This window comes from Canis lupus, chromosome 19 (genome assembly GCF_003254725.2).
Source record: "Canis lupus dingo isolate Sandy chromosome 19, ASM325472v2, whole genome shotgun sequence".
NCBI lineage: Eukaryota > Metazoa > Chordata > Mammalia > Carnivora > Canidae > Canis > Canis lupus.
This window is the reverse complement of record NC_064261.1, coordinates 11,095,743-11,111,482: the sequence shown is the minus strand read 5'-3', so window position 1 is coordinate 11,111,482 and position 15,740 is coordinate 11,095,743.

Below are 15,740 nucleotides of genomic sequence, written 5' to 3'. Positions count from 1 at the left end.
GCACCACTTAACAATTTTGATCAGCAAATGCTCTATGGAACATAATGCATTTTATTGAGCATCAGGTGGGGCCCTTGGAAAAATATGAAGAGACAAAACAAGATATTTTGCAGTAAGGAAGGAAAGAGGAATATGAGAAATTTCAAAATAAGCCACACAGATACAGGAACAAAATTGGTTCACAAGCACATTTTAAATGAAGCCAGTATCCATATCTTTTGCTGAGCTGTATAAAAGGCAGTATATTATACTGGTTAAGAGATTGGGGTTTAGGGATCCCTGGGTGGCGCAGCGGTTTAGCGCCTGTCTTTGGCCCAGGGCCCGATCCTGGAGACCCGGGATTGAATCCCACATTGGGCTCCCGGTGCATGGAGCCTGCTTCTCCCTCTGCCTACGTCTCTGCCTCTCTCTCTCTCTCTCTCTGTGACTATCATAAATAAATAAAAATTTAAAAAAAATTAAAAAAAAAAAAGAGATTGGGGTTTAAAGCCACTACACTGTGGTTGAAATCCTAACTATACCAAATAATAGGTTGGGTGAACTGTTTCTTTGTGCTTCCGTTTCCTTATCTATAAAACAGGGCTAGTAATTGTAATTACTTCATGCAATTATTATTGTTTTAATTATGTTAGTTACTAGGAAAATGTCTTAGACAAGTGCTTGGCATGTAGTATGTTCTTAGCAGTATCTACCAACAATATATATTCCTTTCAGCATACATAGGGTACTTTAATTTTTAAAAATGCTTATGCATTTTGCCATGGCCATGCTTTTTTCTTGTTCATCCATATTCTCTATTTTTTGAATTCCTAAAAATTATTTTGAAACTATAGCTGCAAGAGGAGTCCCAGATTGGATTCCCAATGATGATACTCACTTGTATACAATTTACACTGAAATTTTTCTAAAAGGATTTTGGTTGTTTTCATAAGGAAGAGGACCTCATCACAAAAATCACCATGCAGTATTTCCTCAGCATTGAACTGGATGTGTGACTATTCCAATGCCTGCTTAGGGTCCTCTCTGAAAACATCCATACCCTAAGCATATGCAATCCAAGGAACACTTATGTATACCAATGCATTGAAACAAGGAAAATATGGGAGGAAAATATCCTAATTCAAAATATATATTATTTTTTTCCAGCAGTATGAAACAAAGTACAATATAACACTTTGTTAAATTAAGTGTAAAATATATAATCGGAAGTTTCTAGTCTAAAGTCAGTTATTATCTGCTCTAATCCTCCTTGAAAATATGATATTCTAGGTACCAGTTCTTTCTCAGGTCTCAGATCAATTATTTTCTAGTTAGCTTTGATTATTTTTTTCCTTTTTACTTACTATATGCATGTTTTCTAAGACAGAACTGTGTACTCTGAATTGTTCTAGACTTTGGCCTATATCTCAAAGAAAAAAATCCAGATGTTCTTTCACATTTTTCCTTTACATATGTAATTATTTTAACGTATAAAATTCTCCCATAGTTTTATATGAGTCAGCATTGCTGCACTGTTATTTTGTATTGAGTCAAATTAATCACACTTGAACAACTTTTAAAAACTATGGCTCAAGAGGTGTCAAACTATTAAATATTTTTCTATTATAAGGACAGAGAATTGTTCGCTGCAGAGAATAAAGTACCACTTTTGCATATATTACACAAACATTTTATGCTTCATGAAACCACAATAAATTTTCTTGCTGATTACTTGTGTAATCTAAGGATCTCCTGCTGTTTTATAGAGAGTCTTATTAATTTCACTCAAGTAGTAAAATTAGCACCTGTAGAGAACTCTTTAAGATTTTTTTAACTTTTATCATATTAGTAATAACCTACTTCATTTATCATAGAACAGTTGCTTTACTCTGTCTCCCTATCTATTTATCTTTGGTGTTCTTTGCATTTAATTTCTTTTAAAGAAAACAGAATTGGATACAGAATAATAAGGTAAGAAATCTCAGCCTTCAGTTCAATCAGATTTAAATAAATCAGGCTCTGAAGTTAGCTAAGTATCGCAGACTTTAAAAAAAAAAAAAAAAAAAAAGGAAATTTACCTGTCCTTTGATAGGTAGCAGTATTGGATACAGCTTAACACAATTATGGAGTGATTTACTGAATAGTACACTGTTGGCCTGAGCAAGTTAATAACCTTTCCTTTTGCCACCATGTGAAAGAAACAGAGGTATTACAAAAATTATTCAGTGTCTTTTTCAGAGTATTTCATACCTGATGAATTTTATTTGTTGGGCTGCACACATACTTGAAATGAACCAAAATATTCTCTAAGACTTCTTTGCTCCTTACTGGATCCTGCATTCCAACACAGGAAGAGCCACAGGGAAGGCATGAGGATCAGTTTACTGGTACAGCCTGAGTCACTGGGGGTCACTGAAGGATAGTTCGGGAATAAATGAATTTGGGTACAGAATAGTTTGCAGGGTAGATAAGAAAACAGTGGATGAGAAGTTAAGCAATATGAGAGGGAAAAAATCCATCTTACTAAATTCCTATTGCTAGATGATATGCTGGATGAATTCCATCAGGGTTCTCACTCATCCTCATCCTGAATATCATGGAGTCTAAGTGGCATGACTTAGATGGTTCAGCTTGTTTTCAAAGGCAGTATTCACACAAAATAGCCTGAACAAAGAGTGGCCTGAAGCCTAAACTCAAGCTTTTTCTTGTGCAAAAGCATGTTGTTTCAGGAGAAGGTGAAAATTGCCTCAGAGAAAACAAATAGGAAGTTACAGTTTATGTCATCTTCCAAATACAGAGTTGGCTTGTTTACTTTTCTTTCTTCCCTCCTCTTGTCCCCCTTTTTTCCCATACTCCTCTGGCTTTACCTTGTTTTGATTTTTTATTTGATCTCACTTAACCCCCCTTATTTCTTTATATTGAAGTGGTATGCACATGGGATATGCCCAGAGTTCTAAAACGGTTTTAATTATACGGCTTTAACGTTAAATATACAATGTACCATGGGATCTGGAGTCAGAATGTCTGGGTTTAAATCTTAGCTTTAGTTTTTATTACTTTCATCAATGTGGAAACAGTGTAGCACCTCTTCACCAATTCTTTACTATAAGATGAGAACGGGATACTTGGGTGGCTCAGTCGGAGCCTCCATCTCTTCAGGTCATGCTCTCAGGGTTGTAAGATCAAGCCCTGCATCAGGCTTCATGCTCAGCACTAGTCTGCTTAAGATTCTTTGTTTCCCTTTCCCTCTACCCCTCCTCCTGCTCAGGTGCAGGAGCTCTCAGGAGCTCTCCCTCTCTTAAATCAATCAATCAATCAATCAGTCAATCCTGGAAAAAAAAAAAAAAAAGAACATGAGGACAATTAAGAGCTACTACTTAATAGAACTGTGTTAGAATTCATGAGTTAATATATTACAAAAGTTAGTATAAGATCTTCTAGTTAATAAGTGTAATATTATAACATTTCATAAAACAACCTATTTTTATCGTTTTTCCTACTCCAGATGATCCCCCTATCATCCTTTCAGTTTTTAATAGCACCACAGATGTCCTAGATCTACATCCCCAAGTAATACTTTCTGAGAATTGACCTCCATTCTTCTTTTCTATCATTCCCAACTTGTCCCTTGAAGAGACATATTATATATTACTTTTACTTTTTTCCCTTTATAGGTTTGGCACTGCGGTTCATTCTCTTTCAGGGAACTTCTATCCTAACAGGTCATGTATATCATTTCAATGCTTTCTCTTCTTTTCTCTTTGTTTTCTAATCATTTCTTTGCTAGTGCTAGAAGCTTCTCTTTCTTCAGCTTTTCACTTACCTTTAAGACATCAAAAGGCATTTGTAGACAATTGGTTATAGATTTCTGATATTTTGAACAGAGGTCTTTCTGAACATGTAACTTTAGGGGACATAGGTACACAATTGGTAACTAAAGCCATGAGGGTGGATAGAGTAAATATCATGGCAAAGTAGGAGTCTTAGAGTGAACAGAAGTAGCCAAACACGTAAAGTCTGAGATGTCAGAGATACACTCTCAAAGGTGGATGAGAAGTTAAGCAATATGAGAGGGAAAAAATCCATTATATTTAGTGACACCGTGTCCATAGATCCCTTGGAGTCTGTTATAGATTGTCTCCCTGTTACAGTTTCAGCTCCCACTGAGAAAGTGGAAGGAGTTGAAATTTAGAGGTTAACTAAAGGAACTGGCCTAACAGGAGGAATGACATCTCTTTCACTGCAACTAGAGAAATGAAGTAACAGATGAATACACACTATGGTGGTTTTATGGCTTCTATGTACTCTGAGAAGTAGAAGAAAATTGAAAAGGGAAAATTTGGAGAGTGGAGGATTTTGAAATTCTAACTGAGAAAGTGAGATTATGACCTTATGACCGGGGTTCCAGGGGGATTAAGTAGCAACTAATTAACAGTCATTCCTATTCATAGTTGTGATAGAAGATTCGGGTAGTTCTGATCTTGGGTAGGAACGTCTCTATCAGTAATCATCAGTCCAATGGCTGACCAAAAGAAAGCAAAGAAATTCCTTGGAATGAATGATGCTAGGTTTCTGTAGTTAAAGGTTAATGGGGAAAATGATGATGCTATAATGTAAATAAGGTCAATTTAAAATTTTCAGTCTTACTCTTTTTCTAATTACTTGCATTGAAACTATTGTTTCCCATGGTTTGGATTTATATTGTATTTCAAATAAAGGCTACATTGGTAATTTTTGCAGATTTTTCCAGCTACTATTGTTGTTTAATAAAACACCCCTACAACTTAATGGCTTAAAATAACTCTTTTATGATAAATAAATTTCTGTAGATAATATCTTTTTGTTGTTCAATCTGTTGTAATTGCAGTTTGCTTTGGTCTGGATAACATAATGAGCTGCACGTTTTGCTACACTTGGCAAAAATAGACTTCAGATCTAGTACATGAAATATGTAGATTAAGAATTCAAAGAATCAGAAAAGAAAAAATTGTACTCAACACTTGTTAAAAATGGCAAGGAAAATTTTATTCAAGACTATTCAATAGGAGTCAAGTAGTCTTGACTCCTACTGCAGTAGGGGAGAGAGATTAAACCCAACTCCATTGAAGCAAAGGGCAGGAGGATTTTTACATGCTGGTGTGAACCAATGAAGAGTACTGGACAATATCAGAGGAAAGGTGGCCAATGTGATTAGCCCATCTGTGCTTGCTAATTGTAATTTACTGAAGTTAGGCTCCTCCCCTCCCACAAAGAATCAGAGGTAGAGGCAATATCTCTTTCAATATTTGTATTTCAAAGAGATGGCTCCCAGGAAATTGACAGAGGAATTACTGGGTTATATAAGATTTGCTTCCCCAAGAAGCAAAAAAGAATCCATAATTGTAAGTCTTCTAAAGTAAAATGCTCCAAACAAAAGGGGGTTTGGGACCTATAGTTAGAAAGAAGTTTGGCTTAAGTTTAGTCAAAGTGCAGGGAACTTTAAGGCCTTCTTGATCAGCAAAGGAGTGAGCTTATTTCATTTGCAGAAATAATGTGTATGTAATGCAAGTATCCAGACATAAGTTTGCATTAACAACTACTTTGGGGAAAGCAGAAAACTAGGTGGAAAACTATGAGCAGTAGTCAGTATACAGAGATTCTACTTCTCTTTAAGATAGGTATAATCCATATCCTAATAGAAATCATTTGCCAGGGGTGCCTAGGTGGCTCGGTTGGTTAAGCATCTGGCTTCAGCTCAGGTCACCATCAGGAGTCCCAAGATCAAGCTCCATATCCGGCTCCCTGCTGAGCAGGAAGTCTGTTTCTCCTTCTCCTTCTCCTTTTGCCCTTCCACTTGCTCCTTCTCTCGCTCACTCTCTCTCAAGTAAATAAATAAAATCTTAAAAAAAAAAAGGAAATCATCTGCCAAATCCCTGATAATAATAGTGTGCCACATATTCTTTTTAGTTGTGCAGATTTTATGTTATACATCATACTGTAGGAGAATCCAACGCTCAGATCATAACAAACTTTATCAGAAGCTCTATGTAAAGGTTAACATTTGGTACATGCCCCAGATGTATACTAACAATTCAAATTTCTTTTTTTTTCAAATTTCATATATTTTGATACAACTTTTCACATATTTTTTGTGAAATATTCTAAATTCATGAGCAACAATTTTAGATTTTCAGAAATGTCAGTTAAACCATTCTTAAAAATCTACGTATAAGAATCTAAATTTATACTACTTAAAAATCAATTTTATGGTCCACTTCTGATTCAGGTTAGATTTAGCCACACATTTTCCAATATCCTATGCAATTATAATGTAAAGAGTGAATTATTGCACAGCATGAATGAGTTGAAAAGCTTGATCCTAATTCCCTAGGTTCTGTAGTGTCATGGTGGAATGGATGCTCATAATTGTTTTTGATGAGAGTCAAGGGTATGGCAATGCACAAACTAGACATTTAATGGAAAGAACTACTAATAAATAAAATTTCTGTAGATAATATCTTTTTGTTGTTCAATCTGTTGTAATTGCAGTTTGCTTTGCTCTGGGTAACATAATGAGCTGCATGTTTTGCTACACTTGGCAAAAATAGACTTCAGATATAGTACTTCAAGGGCTCAAAAATAAGAAAAAATAAAACCTTTACATCTGGATAAATTATACTTTGGTGGAAGCTTTCTCCAGACAATCTGAACCATGTGAGACATCATAAAATTGTGAAAATACGGGAGAAAATGAATATTGGTAATTTTTTAAGGATACAAGTTATCTTTCTTATCTTGCAAAATGATCCGGCTTAATTCCAGATTAAGTCTGCACATCATGTCTTTATCATTTTGTCTTTATCATTTTGTAAAATGAAAAGCTGCATAGGACTGAACTATATCTGTAAATGTGAAGTAATCTCAGTGAATTGGTGTTTCAATTTTTTTGACCCTTATCACAAATGTCAGAATGATCTTTCACACAAATAATAAAAATATCCACATATCAATATAATTGTACATATATATGTATATATTATCTTCCCACCTGCACACAGTATTTTTATAAATATAATATTTTATACAGGTGCTACAAAAATTGATATCATGTTATCTCTCTAGTGACATATAGCATAACTTTATGTTTCACTTATGACAAGTGAAGGGAAAAAACTATGAAACTCATTTAAAAATAATACAGCCAAATTGAGCTGTGGGACATAGTGTTGAAGATAAGTTAGCTTAATAATAGACTAGCCTTTCCATTTCCATTGCACACACATTTATAAACTGTGAATTACTAAGGCTGAATCTGTGTACACAAGGTGAAGTAAATATTCACTGGTTTAAAAAGAAAACACAAAGTGGAAAATCTCAGATATCAAAATAGCTCATTGGAATGTGAATCTTGAATAATCTTCTATACTAAAACAATTCTAATTCTCAGTGTTAACTTAATGCCATGTTGTGTAGATTTAATGTTAAATGTACTGATAGGTAAGTGATGTCTTTTCAATCATCTTAATTCCTTATATCTGTTCTTTATTTCTACTCTTCCTACTTCCCACTGTCCTCTTTAGCCTCATCCTCCTCCTCTTCACCTTCCTCCATCTTTGAGATCTTTTTCTTTTTATTATTCAAAGAGTGAACATAACATTATGTCTATATATGATGAGAAAGCCTGATCACCTTAATGGTAAAATAAGATACAATTAAAACGTTCCACTTTGTTTAAACTTGCCTGAGAAATGATAAACACATTTCATTTTATTATTTCAATATTGACTTTATCAATATTTAAGGACACTAAGTTGGCTTTAAAACAAAATTAACTTCAACTCAACTTAAAATAAAGCATCCTGATGGTTTCTTGTAATAAATCGTTTTAAATAAACCAGCCAATAAACATCCAAAAGAGGCCTTTAGAAGCAATTAACATATTTTTTCTGGCCAGAAAGAGCTCAAACTTTTTCTTATTCCAAATAGAAATATTGCATGACACATTTTCAGATTTTAATCAAAACTAAAAACATGAAAGTCCCTATACCCCTAAATACCGTATGGGGTGTTATATGATAATGAGTCGGCAAAGGATTGAGCTGATGCCAACTTGTTAATCACCTAGATGAACAAGAGTGCAGAAAACTGAGGTAGTTCAGTATACTTCTTATCAAGCATATTTAGTAGTAATTTAGTGGCTGCAAAGAGTGAATCTATTACTCTAGGTTTTTAAAATTTTTTAAATTTTTATTTTTTTATCATGAAATAGTAATTTCAGCCTTACATGTAATGTTTTTAGGTTCCATCTACATAAGACATATCAAAGGGAGAATTGGAGTCTATGCAATTAATAAAAGTTTCCCCATCAAAAATAAAAGCAAATATGTTTACCTGAACTATCCAGAAAAATGGATATAAAACATTTTTTCTTTCCAGTAGAATTTTGCATATCTTTTCCATATCAGAAAGTATTCAGAAAAGTCACAATGATGTCTGAATTACCAGATATACTTAAGAAATTTTTTTTTTTTTTTTTTTTTTTTACTTAAGAAAATTTAAAAGAATATTTTCAGGATACGAAATTACTCAGAATATAAAATAAAATACATACATGCAGAGAAGAAATAAATTACATAAGAAATCATTAGTAACTTTTCAATCTCATCATTATTTAAATCTTTAAATCTGTCTTTCTTGTGTTTTTTTTTTTTTTCCGTTTCAATTACTCTGTATTACATTCTGGGCTTCATGAATTAAGTAATTTATTTTTAATTTTTGGAGAGAAGGTATGCCTCAGTAGAAATATGTAAATATAATTTAATAAATTTATGGATCTGAATATTTGGGAGAGCAAATTTATTCCACAAAGTAAATTACTCCTCTAGTTTATGGAATAATATAAATAGAGAGTGAAATAAAGCCACTATAAAATGGCTTACTTGTGGTACTCTTTGCTGCTAGAATAAGAGTTCCTCTTTGTCCAAGGAGAGGTTTAGGTCATCTCTTTTGCACACCAGCTAGCACGCTAGTAATGGACAATCATCCAGGAAGTCCATTTTTACTTGTTAGCACTTGGTAAAGAAAATGGTGGTCCATTTGAATTATATTATAATATCAAATAAGGAAAAACACAAGGTTTCCTCCAACGGCATTTCTTTCCTAAATTTTACTAATTACTGTCTTCTTTATTGGGGAAAATGTCATTAACACATTCAGTTGGGATGTTAAGTTCAATGAAGTTATTACAAATAGTAATTTATTTGTTGGATTAAACATACAAAGCAAAGCATTTAGGAATCAAAGTTATTAAGCATTTTCTTTTGCACTTCTTGATATGCACACAAATCAAATATGTTACTCCAGAGAAAGAGTTGAAGCAGAAGTCATAATTACCAATATCATGGCCTTCAAGATATTATCCTCTTCTAATGAACTCATTAATGAATTTTCTTAATATCCTTTTAAAGTAGTAAAAAAAATGCATAATACTAAAAAGTAAAACCCACTCGTCACTACACCGATATCAGTGCTTCCTCTGTTCTTATATAGTTAAATATGACACTATTTATTCTGTTCAAAGAAATAATACACTGATGTATTGAAGTAAGTTCTATTTTCTGAATTAATATTATTTAAGAATTATCTTCTACATTAATAAGAGTCTTAACTGCATCACATTTCCAGACCATTGGAAATATATGAACACCTGGGTGGCTCAATCAGTTAAGCATCAGACTCTGAATTTCAGTTCAGGTCAAGATTGTGAGATGGAGCCCCAGGTCAGACTCCACACTGGGTGTGGAGCCTGCTTGAGATTCTCTCTCCCCATCTGCCCCTCCCACCCCTATGTCTCTCTTAAAAAATGTAAAAAGAAAATATATGAACATGTGAACATAATAAAATATGAACAAATGAACTTATTGGTAAATATCAGTGCCCTAATTTATAATCATGTTAGCAACAATGCTGGAAGGAAATTTCATGAATTTAAAACACATGCCCTTTAGATCTCACTTATCCTAGATACTGCTAATATGAACTCTATTTTAAGTCATGGAGAGAAAAACTTCTTTAGACTTTTTCACTTCAATACCATTGTTTTTATTCTTCCTTAAGGTTACGCACTCTATGCAATATCAAAGTGTTGGTAAACTGACCCTCCACAAAGTATTGCACAATTTGCTTAGATTGCTAATTAGGAAGATTCATTTCTGGGTTGAAAAAAGAGATATCAAAAATAAATTCACAATTTACTGAGTTATTTGAGGATTAAAAGAGCCACTTTCTTAAAAAAGCCTCAGATAAATTATAGCATCTCAACAGTGTCAGGGATTCATATTTCAACCAATGTTAGAAATTAAACTTGGGTTTTGATTTTTAATGGTCTGTGACAGAGGAATGCCCATGTCTTCTCTGACAAATACATACTTCTAGTGGGGTCTTGCGGGAGCTACAGGCAAGAAAAAGAAAACAAATGAGAAATGAGATGCTGTTTTATCTTTGAGGTGTTATTATTTTTGTAGGAAGAATTTAGTGTGAGGCTTCATAAAGCTGGGTTGGACATGAGCTTTAGACCAAAGGCTCAGGCACGGTCTTTAAGCACTAAAGCTACAATCCAAAAATGAAGACAAAATAAAGATGCTTTTAAACTTTGCTAAATTGCCTGCCTAGCATTAGCTATTTTCTCTTTTTATTGATATTTAAGATTACTTACACTAATGTTCCCATTTCTCCAGCAACACCTCCATCCATGACCTTTGCACTGTGACTTTGAAGCTCCTCCTATCAAAAGAAAAAAAATCTTCAACCTTGAATGTAGACAGACCTGGCTAACACAAGAATGCAATAGATCTGACAAGTCAATTCTGAACATAGATCTCAAGAGTCTTGTGTGTTTCCCAGTCTCAAACTTTAAATCCCTGCCTCTGCCATGAGAACCAATTCAGACTGTTGGAAGATAAGATATGACATGGAACAGAGCCAAGTCCTAATGCCTAAGGCCATTTTGTATGACCCAGCTCCACTCAATCCAACAGATAAGTGCAGACATAAGAATAAGCATAGTTAAGACCCGCTGAATCCAGCTGAGATCAACAGAATCACCTAAATATCCATTGCCTTATAAGAAATAATAAATATTTGTGTTTTATGATACTAGTCACTCAAGTGCTTTATTACACAGAAATATTTAAGTGGTACAATTGGATGCTTAACTCCTCATTCATTTGTACATCATTTTACATAGGATATGGCTGAAGCTGCTCTGTATGACCTCTAGTGAAATGGTGAACAACCTTTCTAGGCATGGTCAACCACAGCAGCCCAACGCCCGGTCTAAGTGTTTTAGAAATGAACCAAAGCTGGGCCAGCATTTAACCAGAGACCTTTCACCACAGATTTTAGAAAAGTCTCTTTCTGATGGGCTGATTAACCAAATGGAGGCTGTCAATCTAGGAAAGAAAGAGGCAATGTATCTATGAAGACTCTTAGAACATCACTGGGACTTTAAAGTTGTATCTAAAGTTGTATCTAAAGTTGTATCTAAACTTTTTGGTTACATAAACCAATAGTTAATTTTTTAGCTGAAGCGAGTATTGTTTGGATTTCAATTACAACAAATAATTTCTGACGATTTTATCATCATCTAGCTAGTCATACAGGAGAAAGAATTTCAAGAGACTGCCAGAAAGGTATCTGTGGTCAGCTCATTCTTCAATAGTAGGTAAGAGAAAGTGAAAGATTGAACAAAGAGCAGACACACTGTGTCTTTGAAAGCACAGTGCCTCATTTCCAAGTGAACATGTCCCAAGCCATTTCTCTGAATTTAAACTATCATATTGAAAACTCCACTTTCCTTTGAAGTTAAGATTCTAAGTAGGAGGATAAGATAAAATTCTGTTATGACAAAATTAAACAAAGGCTGAAAGTATCACCCCCCACTCCCACCCGTATTACTAGGCACTGAAGTTGAAATGATCAAATTACATAAATCTTTCATTGGCAAACAGTCAAAGGATGTCTTAGGATTCTATTTCCAATTATAGTACATTCTGGAATGGAATGAGAAGAAATGTCAGACTGATAATTTTCTAGATTGCTTACAATTATAACTATACTATTCTGTCTCCCCAGGTGTCTTCATTTCTTTGGGTGTGTATGCATTCAGGAAAGTAGCATCTTCTATTTAAAGCCACTAGACAAATCAGGCAACTTTGTCAATTGTCAAACATCAGGATCACTATAAATGGCCCTCTCTATTTTAATGTTATCTGACAAAATTTGCCTATATAAAGTATCTTTAAAAATATGATGCTTCACTTTTGTTGGCTTCCAAATGGAGTATACTGTGCCTTATTTGAAATTTGGAGCAAAAAGATCAGTTAAAAGTAGACAGGAAATAATTTCCAAATGTCTTTGGTTAAAACAGCTATTATAAACTCAGGAAGGTAATGGATGAGAGCTTTAGCGTGAGTTAGAAAAGTATGTTTAGATGACGATAAACTTTTTGTGTTCAGAATGGAGAAGCACAAACAGTAAAATTAGCCCTGGAGAAATGTATGTGAAGTTGACCCACCACCATCAGCATTTGCTTTAGTGTGAATCTGGAATCTTCACAATTTACTCAATACAAACAAAAGTGAGAAAGTTTGGCTATTTGTCCAGCAATATTTTTAATAAAACGGAAAGCAAATAGTGCATGCTCTTGAATTTAGCCATGCCAAATGTATTTTTTAAAGAAATAGCTTAATGATCAAGATAGTTGGTCTCTATACCTAAAGCACAGATGAAGGTGCTTAAGTCTGTCTTTGTTTAGCATCCATTGCCACTATATGCTATGTACACGAGAGAGGGAAGACCATGAATAGAGTGATATTAATTCATGCCTGTTATGAAATAAACAATTAGATTAATATCAAATGAAATCTTCTCAAATAGGGTTAATTTCCTTCCTTTAATACTGGATTTTTTAGTGCCCATCCATTTTAGGAATCTAAATGAGTAAATAAGATACCTGAAATTGTGTTAAATGAAGATCCACTAATTATATCCATTTTATGCTCTTCACTCTAAGCTTTTTCTCAATTTTACGTTCATTTTCATGTCTAATTGAAAAAATACATCACCAAGAAAAGAAAGTTGTTTTTCTTTCTTTTTTTTTAAGATTTTATCTTTATATTTATGAGAGACACAGAAAGAGAGGCAGAGATATGGGCAGAAGAAGAAGCAGTCCCTGTAGCGATACTGATGTGGGAGTCAATTTCAAGACCCCAGGATCACAACTTGAGTCAAAGGAAGGTACTCAGCCACTGAGCCACCCAGGTCCCCTGAATGTTGTCTTTCTTAAAGGCAAGGGGAAGGGCATTATTTTAAATGGAAATTCAGTTGGTATTTAGCATATTTCCATTTTCAGTTCAGCATTCATTATTCTCTCATACATAAACTTGTCAGATTTCAACAACGAACAATAGAACACATCATAGTGTTGGAATTGAAATTGGCAGGAAAAAAGTGAATGAAAGGACAAACATAATAGGAAAAAGAAAGAAGGAAGGAGAAAGGGAAGAAGAGACAAAAGTTGTTTAAATAATCTAGACACTCTGTTCAACCATGGAAATAAATAATGGGGTCATTATTTACTGGATTAAAATTACGCTGAAGGGGTGCCTGAGTGGCTCAGTTGGTTAAGCGTCTGCCTTCTGCTTCAGGACATGATCCCAGAGTCCAGAGATTGAGCCCTGCATTGGACTCCCCGCTCAGTCCCCTCTCCCTCTTAAGTTATTCTCCTGGTTTATGCTTGCTCTCTCTGTCAAATAAAATATTTTAAAAATAAATAAATAAATAATAAAATAAAAAATAGAATTACACTGAAGCAGTACTTGGGTTTTCTTCAATATATGCTCTTTTCCATGGTTTCTGAAATGGTACCTGTTTCGCATGTTAAATTTAGAAATGTGTGATTATAATAACATGATAATGTTGCTTAAATTTTTGATACACTTTTTGATATCCTTTAATATTTTAAAATATCTGTTCACAAATTATTATATTTGTTTTACTATAACATAATAAAAAATTTGTGCACTATGCATTTTGATAGATTTTACAGAAACACAATGATGATTCTGAGAAATCTAATGACAGATGCAGAACAGAACCTTCTCATTCCTCACCAGTGTAGCACTTACTATATATCTCATAGCCTTCTTAGCAGTTGTTTAGCTCAAATTCTCACAGAATGTGGTGAAATTTTAGGAAATATGTACAGATGAATGTTTAAAGCAAGTTATATTAAAATAATTTAAAATATTCTTAAATACATTTTTGAGTCAAAAGCAATTGACTATAATGTCTTCTTAAATAGTTTATGAATTCTATCCAAAATTACCATAGAATTTTGGATAATAAGCATACAGATTAGTATTAAGTTATAGTTAGAGCAATCTTCATGAAGTTTTTATAACCTGTAGTGGTAAGTAATCAAATCTATCTATGAAAGTGGTTTTATGTAGCATATATAGTGTAGTCTGTGCATGTACTTTCATTGATGTGTGTGTGTGTGTGTGTGTGTGTGTGCACGCGCCTGGCTAGGAACACACAGTAAATCACAATTGCCCCTGTGAATGAGGGTAACTGGTCCTAAAAGTGTATTTTTTTTTTTTGCACATCCTTATAATATGAAGACATGGATTACATCCTAAAACTGCATGGTTAGAAGAATCAAAGTTAACATATATAAAATGTCAAGCCATTAAAATATTCCTTTTAATAATTTAAATGCAATTTCTTAAAACTTTGTAGAAAGTGTTAGCACAGAGGTTTTAAATTTCAGTCATTATAATTCATTTCTGATATGAAACATTTTCTACAATTAATTTATTAATTACAACAGTTAAGTGTAATTATTCTACCTATTTAAGATCTTTATTATTACTTTTTAGCACCAAGATAAATTCAGTGGAGGGTAATTACCATAACAATAATTCAGCACACACTTTCTGATCTACTTGGTATTACAATATGTTCTCCAGAGTACCAGCTTCCATATTAATCAGTCATTCATGAACCTACGTCCCTGTTCAGTGAGGCCTTCTAGAAGCAATTTAAAGGATAATAATTTTTTTCCAAAAGGAATTGGCAGAGATGTCCTTGTCCTTATTTCTGTTTTGGTTTTAATAAAAGCATTACATAAATTAAGGGACAAAATAGAAAAGTAGAAGAGGAAAGTTTATCAAACAATTCCAGGTACCAGACATACACATGTAAGATAAAAATCAAACATTTATTACATTAGAAAAGAAAGGGCTCCAAAATCACATGTCTTCCTGAGCAGAAAGTCTCACGTCTAAAGCAGACACCTTTATTACACACCTTTTCCCCAAGAAGTCAATGCACCACTGTGAACATCACACCCAATTAGCACTGCACTGGGCACCCTGTTATCACATTCAGTGATCCATTAAGTGAGAACGAGAAAAGCACAACATGGTTATGCCTGACTTCTTGCTAGAGGCTTTAGCTGCTCATAATTACATATCTGAGTTTGTAGAAAGTTTAGCACAACACTTCAGAATCAGTCTTCTAAGTATTCCACTACTGCCCCAGTTGTTTTTGTAATATAAATGGATTGCACTCACTTCATCTCAGAAACAGCAGAAGTTAATATATACTCATATTACACAAATGGAATTCTAGAGAGGGATTTTTTTTTTAGAATTTTTTAGACATTTGGGGGCCATAACTATTCCTGAACCCGATGAAACAAGGGGCACTAGTCCCATGGA